Consider the following 15,990-nt stretch of genomic DNA (forward strand, 5'->3'; position numbering starts at 1 on the left):
AAATGCCACATGCATGATTTGAAACTTTTAAAAATTCTCTAGTCAATTATAATTAGCATATGAATGATAGTAAATTAAATGTTAAAAACTCTAATTAACATATGAAATTGCCACCTGCGTGATTTAAAACTTTTAAAAATTGTAAGTATCGCATATAACTAGCATATACATGATTTAAACTTGTTAAAACCTCTAATAATCATGCGTAATTAACATATGCCATACATCAATTGATTTATATGGATAATCAATACATCCAAAGTAGTTTACATCGTGTACACAATAATTACGGCAATACATCGGCGGTGACGGTTGACCGCACGTACTTTCTCCTCACTATTGTTCCCTCCATGTGATTGCTACGTGAGTAAGGGGTGTCTTCATTTGATAGGAGGATGCTAGGGTCAATCGTCACCGTGAAAGGGGATTGCCCATCCAACTGATTGTAATCCTCGTCAGTCTTGTCCTCAACTCCGAGGATTTTTCTTTTGCCTGGGAGAACCACATGACGCTTAGGCTCGTCAGGCCCTCTGCCCTTCTTTCCTTTGCTAGACATGTCCTTCACGAAAAAGACTTGCGTTACATCATTGGCAAGGACAAAAGGTTCGTCCGAGTATCCAACCTTGTTAAGGTCAACCGTTGTCATCCCACTGTCATCAATCATTACACCTCCACCAGTCAACCTAACCCATTGGCACCGGAACAGAGGGACCTTGAGAGGACCATAGTCAAGTTCCCATATGTCCTCGATGGTACCATAATACGTGCCAGTTGTTCCATCATGTCCCATGGCATCGACACGGACAACATTGTTTTGGTTCGTGCTCTTCATGTCTTGGCCTCTCGTGTAGAATGTGTACCCATTGATCTCATATCCCTGGAATGTCGCGATCGACCCAGACGGTTCCCTCGCCAGGAAGGCAAGTTGTTAGTTGATCGACTCGTTACCCATGAGATGTTGTTGTATCCACGCGGAGAAAGTATCAGTGTGATGCCGTGTAATCCATGCATCCGACTTACCGATGTTCCTGGCACGAACTAGAGCCAAGTGCTCCTCGATGTAAGGAGCTACCAATGAAGATTGTTGCAGAACCGTGGAATGGGCTTTACGGAATAAATTGTTGTCTACCGTCATTATTGCTTTCCTTCCGAGAGTTCCCTTTCCCCGTAGTCTCCCTTCATGGCGTGATTCACGTACCCCGATTGGGCGAAGATCTTCGATAAATTCTATGCAAAATTCAATGACCTCCTCTGTTCTATAACCCTTGGCGATGCTTGCCTCTGGACGAGCACGGTTACCAACATACTTCTTCAGAATGCCCATGTACCTCTCGAAAGGAAACATGTTGTGTAGGTACACAGGCCCGAGAATACTGATCTCTTTCACAAGGTGACAAAACAGATGCGTCATTATATTGAAAAATGAAGGTGGAACTATCAACTCAAAACTGACGAGACATTGCACCACATCATTCTGAAGGGCTTCTAATCTATCCGGATCGATGACCTTCTGCGAAATTGCGTTCATGAATGCACATAGCTTTGTTATTGTTGCCCGGACATTGTCTGGAAGGATAACCCTTATTACAACTGGTAGCAGTTGTGTCATCAACACGTGACAGTCATGAGACTTTAGGTTTGTGAACTTCTTCTCCTTCGTGCTTATTATTCGCTTGATATTCGTGAAGTATCCAAACGGTACCTTTATGCTCTCCAAGCATTCAAACATACTTTCCTTCTCTGCCTTGCTAAGAGTGTAGCTGGCTGGACTCAAGTAATGGCTTTCTTCTCCTTTGGTTCCGGGTGAAGGTCGCCGCGTTGTTCCATATGCTTCAGATTATTACGTGCTTCCAGTGTATCTTTCGACTTTCCGTATACACCTAGAAAGCCAAGAAGGTTTACGCAAAGGTTCTTAGTGAGGTGCATCACGTTGATTGCGTGGCGTACGTCCAAGAACTCCCAATAAGGTAACTCCCAAAATATAGAGTTCTTTTTCCACATCGCCGCGTGACCATCTTCGCTCTCTATAGGCTGGCTTCCATGCCCCTTTCCGAACACTACTTTAAGATCTTTAACCATAGCAAACACTGCTTTCCCGTTGTGATGTTTAGGCTTCGTACGGTGGTCAGCCTTATGTTCGAAGTGCTTGCCTTTCTTCCGTACCGGGTGGTTTGCTGCAAGGAATCGACGATGACCCATGTATACAACCTTCCTAAAGTGCTTAAGATACGTACTTTCTGTTTCATCCATACAGTGAGTGCAAGCCTTGTACCCCTTGTTGGACTGTCCGGATAGGTTGCTAAGTGTAGGCCAATCGTTGATGGTTATGAACAGCAGCGCTCGTATGTTAAACTCCTCCTGTTTGTCCTCGTCCCACACGGGGACACCTTCCTTCTTCCACAATAGCTTAAGATCTTCGACCAGTGGTCTTAGGTTCACATCGATGTCGTTACCAGGTTGCTTGGGACCTTGAATAATAATCGGCATCATTACGTACTTCCTCTTCATGCATAGCCATGGGGGAGGTTGTAGATACACATCGTAACGGGCCAAGTGCTATGGCCGCTGCTCATCTCTCCAAAAGGATTCATGGCATCCGTACTCAAACCAAACCGTATGTTTCGTGCGTCCTTTCCAAATTTTTTAAATTTTTTGTCTATGTTTCGCCACTGCGAACCATCGGCGGGGTGTCTCAGCATCCCGTCCTGTTGACGCTGTTCAGCGTGCCATCGCATCATTCTAGCATTCCCCTTGTTCCTGAACAAACGCCTTATATGTGGTATTATAGGGAAATACCACATCACCTTAGCAGGAATTCTCTTCTTTGTTAGCTGCCCGTCAACTTCTCCTGGATCGTCTCGTCTAATCTTGTATCGTAGTGCTTTGCAAATAGGGCATGCTTCTAGGTTCTCATACTCCTCACCGCGATATAGGATACAATCATTCGGACATGCGTGAATCTTCTGAACTTCCAGTCCTAGCGGGCAGACTATCTTCTTAGCCTCGTACGTTGTCTCGGGCAATTTGTTTCCCTCCGGAAGAATGTTCTTGACGAGTTTCAATAAGTCGCCAAATGCCTTGTCACTAACCTCATTTTTTGACTTCCATTGCAAGAACTCCAGAGTGGTATCCAACTTTTTGTGCCCCTGCTCGCAACTTGGGTACAACGAAGTTCTGTGGTCCTCTAACATCTTGTCCAATTTATGGGCTCCTTTTCACTTTTGCAGTCCTCCTTGGCGTCCTGCAACATCTGACCAAGATCATCCGCAACGTCATTACCATCAGCATCCCTTTCCTCCTCGCCCGTTTGATTTCCTTCAAATCCAATGTACTGAGCAAAGTCCGGAATATTGTCGTCTTCCACTTCATCTTCTTCCATTTCAACACCTTGCTCTCCGTGGGATGTCCAACAATTATAGCTTGGCATGAACCCCGACTCAAACAAGTGGAAATGAATAGTCCTGGATGCAGAATACTCCTTCTGATTCTTACACTTATTGCATGGACAACAAATAAAACCCCTTTGCCTGTTAGCTTCGGCCACTCTCAAAAAATAGTGCACGCCGTCAATAAACTCTTTGGACCGCCGGTCAGCGTACATCCATTGCTGATCCATCTACATGAGTTGAAAAAAAATCGTACAAAAATAATTATTCTTACAATAATGACAGTCATACAATAATTATAAGATTGACAAAAAAAACATTGGAGGATGAAGTTGCAAACCTTTTAGGCACCTCCGATTTGTATGTAATCACCAAAATAAATTCACTAGAAATTTTGGCATGACCTCCCCTCTTTTTTAAAGAAATTTTGAAGCTTGCTCGGGCAGCTGGAGGAGGAAGAAGACATATATATAGGGGTGGGACTTTAGTCCCGGTTGGTGTTACCAACCAGGGCTAAAGATCCCCGAGATCTTTAGTCCCGGTTGGTATTACCAACCGGGAGTGAAGTTACGATCTTTAGTCCCGGTTGGGGGGGCCTGACAGGCCCTGACAGCATTTGAACCGGGACTAAAGATGATCTTTAGTCCCGGTTGGTGTTACCAACCGGGACTAAAGATCAAATATGCCCGTTACCCTTTTTAACCGGGACTAAAGATCATCTTTTGCCCGGTTTTTATTGCATCCGGGACTATTGTGGAATTCGGCCGACCGACGAAAGATGGTTTCTCCACCAGTATAACAAAATAATCCTTTTTTTTTACTTCAAGGCGAATATTGGATTTTGAACAAAGTTAAAGTGCAAAAATGGACATTCCCCATAAAAGAATGAAGAAACACAAGGCAACCATTGCCAATGTTGATAATTGTGAACAGATAAGGGAGGAGGCATTTTTTTCAGTACAAACTAGGACATGGGGGCAAGTAAAAATAATGCAAATGACTGGTGTAGATTTTTTTTTTAGATAATGGATTAAATGACTGGTGTAGATGCATATATATGTGTATGGCAGGTTCGTGAATTTTCACGCCATACTTGTACCTACTATGCCAGAAATTCTAGCTCCTGGTAACAGGATGTGATGCTGTGTTCAAACAAGTGATATACTTCATTGGGTTACAAATGGTTGGTGATTCTCTTACATGAGTGCAGGTCGATCTAGAGGCCCAGGGTTACCGTGGTTGGAAAATCTGGCGCAGATACTTAACCGGCTGCACCACGCAAATCTCTGTTCGACATGATTTATCAGGCCGGATAAAAAGAATCAAGAGCAGACTAGACCAGATATCAGAGAATCACAAGGAATTCAAGATCGAGCATACACCTGGGGCATGGACATCTTCCATCACAGAAGTTGCTGCATGGTATGTAAGCCTGCCAATGGATCAAAACCCGCACCATTCCCAGTCCAAACCACGACAACCAGTTAAAGTAGCCTAAACCAATCCAGTCCACAAATCAACTTTTAGAACCCAAACCAATCCAACCAATTTTCTACCTCAGTCCAAACCAAACCAATCCATTCCCCTCATATGGATTCAATCCACCTTTCCAAACCACTCAAACCCATTTCAATCCATTGACCACCAACAAGGATGCTGACCTCGACGAACCAATCGTCTTCCTCGCGCGGCGTAGGCTAATCCATGGCGCCACAATTACCTCCAAGCAGAACTCCATGGCGCCATCGTCATCGACGGCAATGGCAGCCTGCCGGCGCGGAAGATGCGGAGCAGAAGGCAGCTGCGGCGACTGGGCCGTCGGTGCGGCAGTGACCGCTGGTCGTGCCGCTTGTCCAGGAGCTCCGCCTCCTTCCACGCCCCCCGTGCATACGCCATCGCCCTCACCTCGCCATCACATGTGCTTGCCCTAGATTGCGCGTCTCGCCGGTGAGCCACGGCAGCGAGGAAAGCATCGGCAAGCACGGCACGGGCGATGGACGGGAACGTCTCGCCGGCGAGCCACGGCAGCGAGGAAAGCATCGACAAGCACAGCGGCGGTGCATCGAGCGATTTGTGGATGTGGTGTTGACTTGGCTGTCGAGGAGAAGAGGAATTGGGGATTGACGATGCACGGCAACCATTTTGGGTTGTGCCCATTCTGCCGTCCAATAGAAATCCATGGATTGAACCCATTTCCAGTCTAGAAAAACGGTGACCAAATCCAAACCACACCAACCCACATTTTCTTCCACCCAAACCGTCCCAGCCCATTTATATCCTCAGCCCATTACAAACCATCCAAACACAATCCAAGAGGAAATCCAATACAATAAACCCATTCCCACCCAGTCCACTGGCAGGCTTAATGGTATGCGACTATAATTGAATTATGAATTGAATTATCTAGTGAAGTCATTACCGATTCCTGCATGAAGTAAAACAAGCGTTAGGCGTCGTGAAGTTTAGGGGTATCTAATTTATTTAGGGATTTTTGTGGATCCATAAAATTAAGAATTTGGAAATGAAGCATCATATGCAGAGTCTAGACAAGTTCATCAAAGAAAAACGATGTCTCAAAAGCAACATAGACTGCTGGACAGAGTAACATTGGACTAGGGCACTAGGCACATAATGTTAGATAGGGATAGAGATTTAGGAATACCACAATCAATTAATCCTTGATGCAACTCAATTTCCAGGGACAACATAGGGGACGCTCCGGTGGGATTTGATGGTTACTTGAGGGCACTGGAGAATCATCTCCTTTCTCATAAACATACTCCACAGCAAAGATTCATTTCCATATTGGGGGAGACTGGTATTGGGAAGAGCACACTCATGTTGACTATCTTGAGCAAAATCATTAAGGATCACGAAAACCATTTTGATAAGTTAATCTTGTACAGCATGCCACCAAATTCTAGTGCAAATGATCTCCTGAAGCAAGTCTATGAAAGGGCGGCACTGGATAAAGTACCATCAGAAGGGGAAGACACTGATATCACCAAGAAGCCCCGTTCTTTTCTGCATGATAAGAGGTATCTAGTTATCCTGGGTGGCATAAACTCTACAACAGTGCTTAATTGTGTGAAGGCAAGCTTGCCAGACAACAGAAATGGCAGCAGAGTGGTGCTTATCTTAGAGCCTGAGAGCCAGGAAGTTGCGAAGCATGCTGACACCCTCAACATAAAAGTAGGCGCTGATTCCAAAAACATTAGTGGAAGTACAATCCAGCTGGGCAGGTTGAATGAAAGCCAAAGTGCAGAACTGTTCTGTCGCAGGGTCTATGGTTACAACTACACGAAGCCAAGAGGGTATAAAGTCAGTTACAATGAACAAGTCTTTAAGATAACTGGGGGTCATCCTCTAACGATTGTGGTTTTGGCAGGACTATTACGGTCAAAAGAGATGCATGTCGACTGGGATTCAGTGCTGCAACAGCTGTTAGACTTAATCTTGTTGTTTATTGTGTGAGTTGTGATTAGTGCGTGCATGAGTTAGCTTGATCAAGAAAATCCATGATCTGCATGTAAGTGCTTGCATGTAGGAAGCTATAGGTGGATATCGGCTGGGAGTAGTGGCCGAGTCAAGTAGCTGGACTAGTGGCATGGATTGTGGATCAGTTAGCTGTGTTGCATGTGTGTTAGTGCATTTGCATGCAAGAGATATGGCCTGCATGCATAGAGACGTGATTAGTGGTTAATTAGTGGCTAAGTCATGTGAGTGGTGGCCGGTTAGTGCGGCAAAAAAACGTGGCTAGTGTGCTGCTGCGCGTGTGTGCTATTTAAGCATGTAATCAGTGTGTGATTAAAGTGTGGAAAATAGAAAGTGAAGTGTGTGGTGGTTCACTGGTGTGCAGTGACAAGAAATTTCCTTGCGTCTCTTTGTTTCATTGCGTGCTGTTCATCTTCTTCCTCTGTCATTGCCTCCTCTCTGTGTGTGTTTCATCGAGTGAAAGAGAGAGAGAGAGAGAGAGAGTTGTGTGTGTGCAAGTGAGTCTTTGGGCTAACAACAGCTTATGCCTGGCGTAGAAGCGGGAGAGAGTCAAGGTAACAAGATAGCCGGTGTTCTCTTGACGAAAGAAAAGCCCTTTGAGTGGGATGCCTTGCTCCAGCAGTTGATGCCAACCACAGAAGCTAAACTGTCCAATAGAATGACAATTGAGAGGATCTTCTCAACAAGTTTTGATGACCTCCCGCATGACCTCAAATCATGCTTCCTCTACTTTGCTGCTTACCCTACAAATATCACTCACCCTGCGGATCAGATAATGCGCATGTGGATAGCCGAGGGCTTCATCAAGCCAGAAAAGGGCAAGAACATGGAGGACCTAGCCCAAGAATATCTCAAGGAGCTTATCTCAAGGTTCCTAGTTGAGGTTAAATATAGGAATGAATGCTAAAAGATTGAGTTAGTGCAGGTTCACAATCGACTTCTACGGTTCCTGCAATCAGAGGCTCGTGAAGCTAGCTTCATTGAGATTCATGATAACACTGATGTTCTTGCACCAGCAGCAGTGCGCCGCCTTTCCATTCAGAATGATAGTGGAAACTATATTCCTTTTGGAAACAGATTCCCCAAGCTGCGTTCCTTCGTATGTCGTGTCGAAGAGGGAGAAGGTGCCAGCGCTACACCGGACCTGAAGAATGACCGAAAGAACATACCAAGGAAAGACCCATTAAAGTTTATGTGTGGCTCTAAATTCCTTCGGGTAATCTCCATAGGTGGAATACGTCTTGCTGAGCTGCCTGATGCGATTGGCGATATGATTCACTTACGGTACATAGGTGTTACCAGCTGTGATTTGGAGAATCTCCCATCAAGCATTGGAAGGCTCCTCAACTTGCAGACCCTAGACATAAGGAACAGCAAAGTCAAAATCATTGCACCAAAATTCTGGAGGATTAAGACATTGCGGCACGTGATCGCTGCACAGCTTCAACTGCCAAACTCCGTTGGTGAACTGAATAACCTACAAACTCTACATGGTGTAAAACCTGCGGAAAATTGGGGTGGACTGACATGTCCATTGGACATGATGACCAATCTTCAGTCTTTGGAGTTGCATGGATTTAATGATGCCAACCATGGAGTAGCATTGGAACGTGCTCTCCAGAAGCTAGAGCTCCTTGGGCATTTGAAATTGACTGGGGACAAGATTCCATCATCTGTGTTCACTGCACCAAGCCTTCGCTATGTTGAGAGCTTAGTTCTTGATGGGGATATTAAATGGGCAGATAATTCTTCAAATACTTCCAACTACTCACCAGAAGTTGCATTGGGCATCTGTGAGTTGCGACCAAACCTTACTGTGCTCAAATTGAGTAGTGTCAGTAAGGAGCTCGAGGAGTTCATAGAGAAAATTAGGCCCGACCTTACAGTATATGAAGGTCCTACACTGACAGATGTTTAGAAAGAATTCTGAAGTCATGCATTTGTCTTTCGTGTGGTTCAAATTTCATGTGTGGGGCAAATCAACATGGAAAATGGCTCAACAGCCTCACAAATAACGGAGTTAAACCCAATTTTCTTTCATACATTCTGGTCCTCTATATATCGGTGCATTTATGAGTGATTTTTCTTTGGCAAAATTTGCTACAGGGCATTCAAAAATTTGTGTAATTAGCATGGAGATACTATAATATTGTGTAACTGCTGAGAAACACCATAAAATTCATGTAATTGGCTAGAGGACACTAAAAGACATTATTTTATAATTTCTAGGCAAAAAGTGGACAGAGAAAATAAGAAAGGACGAGATTGCCCCTCGGGCCAGCAGTAGGGAACAATTTCGCTACCAAATTCAGAATGCATGCACAAACCAACAATTCCAGCTTGTTAGCTCGCTGACATGCAGCAACCAGCAAGTAGGCACAGCGTGAGGCGTCAAGTAGCCAACCAGTCCCAGCCGTGGTCATAGGGAGCAGCCGCCGCGACATCGTTACACGACCTTAAGCTAGCTGGAGCGGAAGGGCGCCGCCGATGAGATAAGGTAGCGGCGGCAAGCACTATATGGTCGCCCAATCTGACGCTGGGTTGGCTCGGGCAGCTAGATCCAACGGCGTGACGTCAACGTTGGAAATTTGGTCATAATTCGGCATATTTTAATCCAAAAATATTAAGGCAATAAACATGACATTTGTAATTTAAGTAGATCTAGTGACAGTGCTAGATGTATACAACTTGATCATGCTTAATATGAAATAAGCATCAACATTTACATAGTAATACAATGCTGCCATTGCGAAGAATATTAACAAATAAACATCCAATAGAATCGGGAGAATGAAAGTATACCCCGAGAACGTCCCACCGCTGGATTTTGAGGCAGTATTGCCTCCGTTGATGTCGTTCATCGTCTTGTCTCCAATCTCCATAGACATCTTGGTGAAGGCGCCGATGCAGTAGCAGTAGCCGTGAAGAACAAGAGCAGTCGCGCTTGAAGCGCTACCCAAAAACTTGATCGTCCGCCTACCCGTGCAGGTTCTCAAGCGGACGAAATTCCGGAGGCACCTACTCATCCCGTACACATGTGCGCGCAGGTGAACAAAACCGGAGAAGGATTCTGCAACGCACGAACAGAGGAGGAGCAACTCGAAGTGCAAGAGGCGTCAGGAAGAAGAACTTCTTCCCGTCCTTCTGGTCGCTGCGGAGTATATATATGCGAGGGTGAGAGTAACGCTGCGGAGTATATATATGCGAGGGCGAGAGTAACGTTCGGAGTCATCAACCGCGGTGTTTAATTTCGTAACCGACGTGCTCGTTAATACGGAATCAATTCACGGCGTTTAATTCCGTAACCGACGGAATCAATTCACGGCGTTTAATTCCGTAACCGACAACCGACGGAATCAATTCACGGCGTTTAATTCCGTAACCGACAACCGACGGAATCAATTCACGGCGTTTAATTCCATAACCGATGCGCTCTCGGCGTTTATTTCCGTAACCGACGGAATCAATTCACGGCGTTTAATTCCATAACCGATGCGCTCTCGTTAATACGAAATCAATTCTCCCTGTTTATTACACAAAACGAGAGAGAGAACAACAGCTGCTGCTGCCTGCCACGCCTCGTCCCGCCTGGCTGTCCGCGCACCATCTCAACCAATTAACAGAGACTCTCCACTAGCTCCGTATTTAAGTTGAGACTTCTTCACTTAGATTTCCAAGGTGGTATTATTACCCATAGCACTTAATGTGGGCCAATGAAATTTATTAGGATTTAATTGGGCCTAGCCCATTAATCTAACAGTCAATCCCTTTGTCTTCCTCTTCACTGGTGTCCTCATGCGTGGAACCGTAGGCTCGAGGCACAACCGGCGACAAGAGCAATGGTGCGAGACGGTGGATTTAAGCAGGCGGCGGAAGGGGATTAGGGGAGATAGCGTGGGCTCTGGTTCGATTCAGAGTGATTCAGACTAGTTGGGTTAGATGCGGCTGGAACTAGGGGTAAATTTGTCTTTTTAAAATTTCTCTCTCTACCTTTTGACCAGAAAATATAAAATAATGCGCATAGTGTTCTCTAACCAATTACACGAATTTTATGGTGTTCCTCAGCAGTTACATAATTTTACGGTGTCTCCTGGCCAATTACGTAAATTTTGGATGTCAGGCAGTAAATTTTGCCTTTTTCTTTTGTAATTGGAAGACAACACAAGTAGTGATGTTTGTTTTATTGTCATGTGGCAGAGCTTTCAAGAAACGGAAATTTCTTTGCAACCATTATATATTACATTTTTAAAGGATATTTTGATCCATCCTTTACCCTTTTCATTAGAGGAAAACTGATTCCTGCACTTGGCTTATTACATGTTGACGTGTTTTATTTTGAAATGGATTCATGAAACAGCATGCGAGTCATATATAGTTGTAGATACCATTTTATGGCTACCAGGTTGTGCCAAAATCATCAGTCCATGCTAACGAATGTCAAACGGCCACTTCATGCAGAGGATCTAGCCGCGCTTGGTTAGTACATGGTTCTCAAGTTTTCCTGATTGGCAGATGCTAGGATAATTATGACAGCTTTAACTACCTTGTAATCTACTCCTATTCATCTTTGGCTCCTATAATAATTGACTGGATAATACATAAGCATGTTTTCAAAAACTCTGGCTGAAAACATACGGCACTTGTTATTGTAACTTTTTTTTTTCTTTGAAGCGGCTCGGTGGTATGATTTATTTTCTGGTGATATGAATTTTATAAGCCATGAGAGGCTCAGTGGTTAATACTGGAAAGATTAGCTAATTAAATCAAACCAAATATTCATGCAAGATTAAGATTACACCCTCTGTCATCCAAGAAAAAGACAAGATTCTCACTCTAACGACATTAATATTACGGATGCCTTAGGAGATCCCTCTCAAAGAATTACTGCACCAATAAACTGTCGCATCATCACAGCACAATGGCTTAGACATTCCCACAAACAGCTGGTGTGCACAGCACAGCACAATGCACCAGCAAGCGTGCCACAATGAAGAGAAAGGTCGAAAAGGAGAATGCAGAGGAGGAAAAGGATGTGTGGTACCTGGGGCTGGGGCCAAGAGGCGTACGTACGTGGCCTCCGGCTCGACGGCAACCGCGCGAGCGCGACCCCCTGCCGCCGGTCTGTGTCGTCGGCGCGTGGCTGCTGATCATAGCATGGCCGCAGTTGGGCAGTGCGAGAAAGAACTGCAGGGGAAGGTAATCGCAAGGCGGTTCGGAGGCTGCGAGATGAGCGGGGCAGACGGCCGAGCTCGGTGGAGATGGCAGCCGCTGTCGCCAGTACAGGGGCACATCATATCATATCGGAGACGAAGCTTGTCGGCCACTCGGGCTGCAGTATACTCCATCCGTCCTAGTATAATACTCTTTGTCCTCTAATACAAATCTAACATTTTACTTACACTATTTGACCATTCATCTTATTAAAAAAATTATAAAAATATTGTTTATTTTATTTATGACTTACTTTATTATCTAAAATACTTTAAGCACAACTATTTTTATATTTGCACAATTCTTTTTTAAATAAGACGAGTAGTTAAGCAGTGCAAGCAAAATGTCAAATTCTCTTATATTAGGGGACGGAGGGATACATGGTATTGGAGGTATACCACGAAGGGCATTCGGCCGAACCTATCGAAACCAAGAACTTGGGCAGCAGGCCCAGACCGGAGCCAGGCAGCGAAGGTCGAGAAGAAAACCATTTGGGCAAAGGCACGAGGTGTAAGCCTTGGCTTGGAATACGCCAACTTCGCCAAGCGAAGACCTTGTCAGAGGGCTGCACGGACGAAGATGATGAGGCGAAAGCCTCGACATTAAAGCACGGGTTTCGCCAAGGTATCGAACCTCGCCGTCAGGAGGCCCAGCGGGCCGCTAGGCCTTTGGGGGATTTCGGCAAATAGATGGGCCAAGTCATTTAAGCCCAATAGGGGCCCATACGTGTAAAGGACATTATGTGCCTTCAATAATGTCCATATCATAAGAGTAACCATGTAAATTCCCCTGTAAAACCAAAACCCTAATAGGGGGAACCTGTAATAGGGCTATAAATAGCCCTCTAGGGCCATGTAATAGGGGATCAAAAAAATCTTTCACTAAGCAATACAATTGTCTTTCTTTTCTAACCACTGTTGAGAGGACCACGCCTTTCGACGTGACGCAGTTGTCCATTCGACAATACATCGCATATCTTGATACGAATTAGGAATTAGTAGTAGAATGTGTCACACCTATCTATCCGGAATTCGTAGTACTAGATGTGTCACATCCCTCCTAAATTTCTTATATTATGAAACGGAGTGAGTAACCCTAAATTTTTTATATTATGAGACAAAGTGAGTAACCAAAACAGTGTTCCTCTCAAATTATAAAAAAAAATGTTATATTTTGAGACAGGTTCTAGTTTAGATGTAACTTTTAGAGCAACAAAATATCAATGTTTATGGGGTTTTTTTTTACGATAAGTACCTACATGAAAAAGGTAGGAGTATGAAACAACTCTGTTATTGTTTTCACGGAAAGTATATCGATATGATAATTTTTTATATATATTAATTTAACTAAATACAACTTTAATACGATAGAAACAAAATTTTAAAAAAGTCTGAAACAATTAGAAAGCAATATCATTTTTTAGTTTCTTTTAAGAGGAACTATATGTAAATCCGTTATATTTTAGAATGGGAATTGCACTAGTTAAAAAAAATCGAAATCATATATTACATGTAAGCATGGTATGATTGTTTTTAAATTTTAGCACCCATTATTACTCCGTTTGTTCTTGATAATTTGATTTACTTTTCATCAAAATATTTTTTTCTAATTTACTATATTTGTCAACACACATTATCCAATTCGATAACTCGGGGCCTGGTGGTAAGGCCGTGTTCAATGCTGATCACATCGTCATAGGGTACGTCGAGTAACCAAATTATGACCCAGTCAAACTGCTATGTACATGTCACACCATCCCCATATCCACGTAGTGGTCATATCGAAACTTCAATCTTTTAAATAAATTTGGCTTAAACATGCTATAAATTCATCCTAATATATACCAAATTTAGTCATTTATGTTTTTATTTGGGAAAAATACCACTTTTTCCAGCAGGAAATGTCAATTGATCTTTACCACTTGCACCTAAAAAGTCTTCACCAAAGTTATTGATTCTTGGTTTATTTAACCCAATTTCTGTTACTCCATTGTCATTCCATACACCACTGCTCGTACATATATGCATGCTATTTTCTTTGATACAACACAAAAGTCTGAGAATTACTCCGTAGTATGCATGCTGTCATTTAGACCATCCAATAGGATTGGCAGGTATCAGGATGAATTGATCATCTTCGTCCGGGATTCACAACCCTAGAGCTTTGGTTCATAGAAAGACTAGTGTCATGTGGGGAGTTCCGTTTCACAGCGTCGAGAGGGAATCGGGCTGTCAAGGGATCGTCGCACGGGATGTTGGAATTCCTTGTTAGAGATAAAGTTAATTAGGAGTTTGTTAGGGAGTTTGTTAGCCTAGCTTCTTTATATATCCTGTAATCAGTAACGATGAGGTAATAGATGAATCAGATCACTCTTCCAGCTAATTCTTCTCCTTCTCCTCTTCGGTGTGCCCTTCCATCTTGCGCACTTCTTCCTGTTCTTCATCGCCGAGACGCCTCAGCAAGTCAGGCGTCCGAGGCCGAGGCCTCCGAGGTTCCATCCATATCGCTTGCGTCCGTTGCAAGGGCGTGACACACATGCTGTGCCCTGCTGCTGCATCCTACAATGATCCAGTTAAACTTGTTAATCTCTACTTCTTCTCTCCCATCTGCATACATCATGTACCTCCGAGGTGCCAGAATACATCGCGTGACCGGATATTCATGTAAGTGAGCGCATGAAAATTTGAGGTAGTTCTGAAATATTTGATTTGGCAGGGTAAATTAAGTCCAATCTTTGCTTTTGTTGTAAAAACCTCTTGAAAGATCTCAATTTGCATTGACTTCAACAGTTTGGAAACATGAGAATGAGATGAGAATATATATCATGGTTTGAGCTAAGGGCCTAAAAAACTCTCAAATTCAGCACTTATAATACTATGGTTAAGCAGACTGCTATTCTAATGTGAGACGTGAATGACTTCAAGTGGTTTTCCACATCTCATTTATATGTTACACACTTCGAAATATTTATCGCAGGAATGTCATACTTTCAAATAAATCGTAGCCAATCCCCCTTTATTTCCTATGATAGTACAAAATTTCATCCGTTTGATACATGTTTAACGTACTTAGCAACTGGAGGAGAAAAGGAGCAATTAAAACTCAAGATATCGAGGCATTAATTTAACTAGGAAGGTAGCCCGCATATTCGCGCGGGCATGTATCGTAGGCTGCATTTGAGATACCTGTAAGTAATAGGCTGATTGTGTTAAAATGTCTTATTTGTTATATAGCAAACTATATATAGGCATATGGATCTTATATCGTTGGTTTGATTATAAACAGAGCAATAGTTAGATTATAAATCAGACGTGAAACTTATAATTATAGATTATTTATCTTTTAGTTAAATAGGAACGTTAGAGGAATGAAAAGCATAGAGCTTGAGCCACAGAGGGGAAGGAGTGGGTGTGTAGTGATGGGCGCATATGGAGCGGATTTTTTTTTGTATTTTTTCTAAGTAATTTAAGTGAAAGCAAATTATCATATGTTAATTTCCTAAGATTTGCAAGTTTTTTTTCAAGATGTGACATGTCACTGATTTGATAGATTTTTTTTTCTAAAAGTAGATTTGATAGTTGAAAATAATATTAATAGGTCATCGATCTAAGCAAAAACCGTTGGGTAGATGTTTTATTTTTTCTTTGAATTTATAAGTTTTACTAATTTTTAAAATGTGATACTTGGTAGTTTAACATGGCTCTAAAAGGTCATACATGGTGACTTTGTATTTTTCTAATTTTTATTATGTAGAATGATTAAGATGACATAATACATGTTGTCACTTTTTTAATGTTTCAGTGTTGTTTGCTTGTTGGTCTATGTTCAAATTACGTATTTTAAATTTTACATAGTAAAATATGAGCAATATAATCAACAGTGTAAATAAATTAAAAAT

General features: G+C 42.9%; 2 pseudogenes; one reads left to right on the forward strand and one right to left on the reverse strand.

Annotated features, from left to right (window-relative positions):
- Positions 1 to 307: 307 nt before the first annotated feature.
- LOC127753994 (uncharacterized) lies at positions 308 to 3,601 on the reverse strand (annotated as a pseudogene).
- A 756-nt stretch (positions 3,602 to 4,357) lies between these two features.
- On the forward strand, positions 4,358 to 8,799 carry LOC127755665 (putative disease resistance RPP13-like protein 2; annotated as a pseudogene).
- The last annotated feature ends 7,191 nt before the right edge of the window (positions 8,800 to 15,990 follow it).

Source organism: Oryza glaberrima, chromosome 11 (genome assembly GCF_000147395.1).
Source record: "Oryza glaberrima chromosome 11, OglaRS2, whole genome shotgun sequence".
Taxonomy (NCBI): domain Eukaryota; kingdom Viridiplantae; phylum Streptophyta; class Magnoliopsida; order Poales; family Poaceae; genus Oryza; species Oryza glaberrima.